The sequence below is a fragment of the Scyliorhinus torazame genome, chromosome 4 (assembly GCF_047496885.1).
Source record: "Scyliorhinus torazame isolate Kashiwa2021f chromosome 4, sScyTor2.1, whole genome shotgun sequence".
NCBI classification, from domain to species: Eukaryota; Metazoa; Chordata; class Chondrichthyes; order Carcharhiniformes; family Scyliorhinidae; genus Scyliorhinus; species Scyliorhinus torazame.
In genome coordinates this window covers 32,923,358-32,927,199 of record NC_092710.1, presented here as the reverse complement: position 1 = coordinate 32,927,199, position 3,842 = coordinate 32,923,358, and the positions used below count along the sequence as shown (strand labels likewise).

Genomic DNA, 3,842 nt, shown 5'->3' with positions numbered 1-3,842 from the left:
TTACAAACTCCGCCCCGTCTAAGTCCGTGGCACTTAGTGAGTCCCAGTCAATATTGGGGAAATTGAAGTCTCCCATCACCACAACCCTGTTGTTTTTACTCTTTTCCAAAATCTGTCTACCTATCTGCTCCTCTATCTCCCGCTGGCTGTTGGGAGGCCTGCAGTAAACCCCCAACATTGTGACTGCACCCTTCTTATTCCTGATCTCTACCCATATAGCCTCACTGCCCTCTGAGGTGTCCTCCCGTAGTACAGCTGTGATATCCTCCCTAACCAGTAGCGCAGCTCCGCCACCCCTTTTACATCCCCCTCTATCCCGCCTGAAACATCTAAATCCTGGAACGTTTAGCTGCCAATCCTGCCCTTCCCTCAACCAGGTCTCTGTAATGGCAACAACATCATAGTCCCAAGTACTAATCCAAGCTCTAAGTTAATCTGCCTTACCCGTAATACTTCTTGCATTAAAACATATGCACTTCAGGCCACCAGACCCACTGTGTTCAGCAACTTCTCCCTGTCTGCGCTGCCTCAGAGCCACACTGTCCCTATTCCCTAGTTCTCCCTCAATGCTCTCACCTTCTGACCTATTGCTTCCGTGCCCACCCCCCTGCCATACTAGTTTAAACCCTCCTGTGTGACACTAGCAAACCTCGCGGCCAGGATATTTATGCCTCTCCAGTATTGTTGATCACATAATCGCGGGATGCTTCGTCCATGTCCAGTTGCACGTAAACATGGCTGACGCCCAGTTTATTGAACGTAAAAAAAACCCACAAGTGTTGCGTTCATGTCTTTAGTGGTAAGTATGGGTTACCAATCGACTTTTCATGCTTGATTGACTGTTAGTTTATATCCCCGCAAATTTGGAAAATCTTTTCTGGCTTGAAGACGTGTAAAATGCTTGAGTTCCACTGTACTAACTGTCCCGGTCTAATATGGCCAGATTTTCAAGATGCTGAAATTCTGCTTCCATTTTTTCTATCATGGACAAATGTAGTCGTGGCCGCGTGGTTAAGGCGATGGACTAGAAATCCATTGGGGTCTCCCCGCACAGGTTCGAAGCCTGCCGACTATCGATCTCCTTTTGGGCAGCACGGGACCACAGATGGTATCACTGTTGCTTCACAACTCCAGGATCCCAGGTTGGATTCCTTCCTTAGGTCACCGTCTGTGTGGAGTCTGCACATTCTCTCTGTGCCGACGTGGGTTTCCTCCGGGTGCTCCGGTTTCCTCCCACAAGTCCCGAAAGACGTGCTGTTAGGTAATTTCGACATTTTGAATTCTCCCTCTGTGTATCCGAACAGGCGTTGGAATCCCCTCGGCGACTTGGGGATTTTCGCAGTAACTGCATTGCAGTGTTAATGTAAGCCGACTTGTGACAATAAAGATTATTATTATAAAGATTATTATAAGGAACTAGTCTGAAGCTAAAGGTTACAGAGCCTTAGAGTCTGCAAATATTTTGGCCTGGAACAAGTTTAACTTCCTCATTTCATCCCGGAAGACCACAGAATACATTTGGATGACTTTGTACACGTCATCTCGCCCACTTTGAGTATGTCCACTCAATTGAAGTTGATGTATAAGACAAGAGCCAGTCAAGCCCCATTAAGCTTGGGCCATGTGCATTTATCAGGACAAGTGGGAGCCAGACTGACTCACGCTTTGGAAATGCTATCTAAAACGAGGGTACAAATAACGCGCTACAAATGTGGAGGTCACCAGAATTAGTGAGAACGAAGGAACCGAAGGAAATCAGTATTATTGGGAAATGGTGTTGGGGACATTGGTGGGATTTAAGCCGACATACCCCTTGGGCCTGATAACCTGTGTCGCAGATTACTGAAGAAAGTGGCCCCTGATATAAGGGCATTGGTAGGCATCTTCCAAGAATATTATAGACTCTAGAAGTGTTTCCACGGATTTCTGAGAAGCTAATGTATTTTAAAAAATTTAGGGAGAGGGATCACAGGGAAGTATAGATGAGTCAGTTTGCTGTCAGTTTTGGGTAACATGTTGGATTCCATTATAAGATGTGTAATAGCAGAGCACTTGGAAATCTGTGCCAAGATCGGACAGTGTGATCATAATTTTATGAAATGGAACTCATGTGTAACAAATCAACTGGAAATAAACGATGAGGTAAGAAATAGAGTTGATGCGGGGGAGCCAGTAGATGTGATTTATTTGGGTTTTCTGAAGCTTTAACACAAACTCCCACGTAAGAGATTAGCGTGTACAATTTAAGTGCACAGGATTGGGAGCAGTGCACTGACATGGTTAGAAAACTAGTTGGTGGACAGGAAGGACGAAAGAGTAGGAATAAACAGGTCTTTTTCCAAGTGGCAGGCAGTGACGAGTGGGGTAACATGGGGATAGAGGCTCTTTCCATTCGATACAAATGGTTTAGACGAAGGAATTCAATGTATTAGTGAGTATAACGAAGACTTTGCAGACTGAATCCTGGGATAGTGAGACTGAAGTATAGGAGCAGATTGAGTGGATTGGGATTATATTCGCTGAAAATCAGAAAAATAGGGGAGGTCCACAGAGAAACATATATGGTTCTAACAGGAATAGGCAGGGTAGATGCAGGAAAAACGTACCCGATGGCAGCGGAGTTCAGAATCAGAGGATCACACTTTAGAATACATTGTAGACCGTTTAGGGTTCGTAGTAGGAGACACTTGTTCAAAGAGTATCCTGTCGTATTCTTTACCAGAGAGATCGGTTGAGGCCAAAACAGTGTATGTTTTCAAGAAGTGAAATATAGCTCTTGAGTAAATGGATCAAAGGATATTCGAGGGTAAGTGGGAACAAGCTAGCTCAGAATGAATGGCAGAGCAGTCTTCAAGTGTCTAATGGCCAAAGTCTTTTCCTGTTTTCTGTGATTTTATGTTACCATGTTTTCGTCACATAACTGATGATAGAGAGCCGATTATAAAACGGTGAATGGCCGGGTTGCATTCGTACAGCGTTTTGTGTACGTAACATAGCTGCACAATTGTGTGCATTGCCGGGTATGTTCTAGTGATGTAGGGGCATGGCAATCTCTGGAGCAGCGCTAATTAGAAATATTGGCAGAATGTTGTCAGGGCACATAAATTGAGCCTTTGCTGTTTACTTACTTTGATCCCATTTATTTCATTATATCTTTATTGTTTTTGGTTCATTGTCGACAACTAACATGTACCTTTAAGTCGAGCGGAGGCAATAAAGGATCAACGTCTAAAACAGCTTGTTTAATCGGTTTCTACGATCTCAGGTTTTGTTCTTGGAAGTGAAAACTCTGACATTTCAATACCCATCAGACTGTAGGGAAGCGATTCAATTGGTTAACTGGCAAACAATGGGTTGGCTAAGGACTATCAGGGGGAAACAGCAGCAGCCAGAGCAGTGGCACCACGGCTGGCTATGATGTTCAGAAGGGAGGGTCAAAGCGCAGAAGAGCAATAGTCATAGGGGACTCTGTAGTCAGGGGCACCAGGTCCTGCAGCAGGAGTTCAGGGAGCTAGGCAGATAGTTAAAAGACAGGTCCTCTAGGGTTGTAATCTCGGGATTACTCCCTGTGCCCCGTGCCAGTGAGGCTAGAAATAGGAAGATAGAGCAGCTAAACACGTGGCTAAACAGCTGGTGTAGGAGCGAGGGTTTCAGTTATCTGGACCACTGGGAGCTCTTCCGGGGCAGGTGTGACCTATATAAGAAGGACGGGTTGCATCTGAACTGGAGACGCATAAATATCCTGGCCGGGAGGTTTGCTAGTGTCACACGGGAGGGATTAAAGTAGTATGGCGGGGGGGGGGGGGGGGGGGGGGCGGGGGGGGGGGGGGGCGGGGGGGGGT

At 45.9% G+C, this 3,842-nt stretch overlaps 1 non-coding gene across 1 annotated transcript; it reads left to right on the top strand.

Moving 5' to 3' along the window:
• Nucleotides 1–993: 993 nt before the first annotated feature.
• Nucleotides 994–1,075, top strand: trnas-aga (transfer RNA serine (anticodon AGA)). Its single transcript has one exon. It is a non-coding gene; the product is annotated as a tRNA-Ser (tRNA).
• Nucleotides 1,076–3,842: the final 2,767 nt, after the last annotated feature.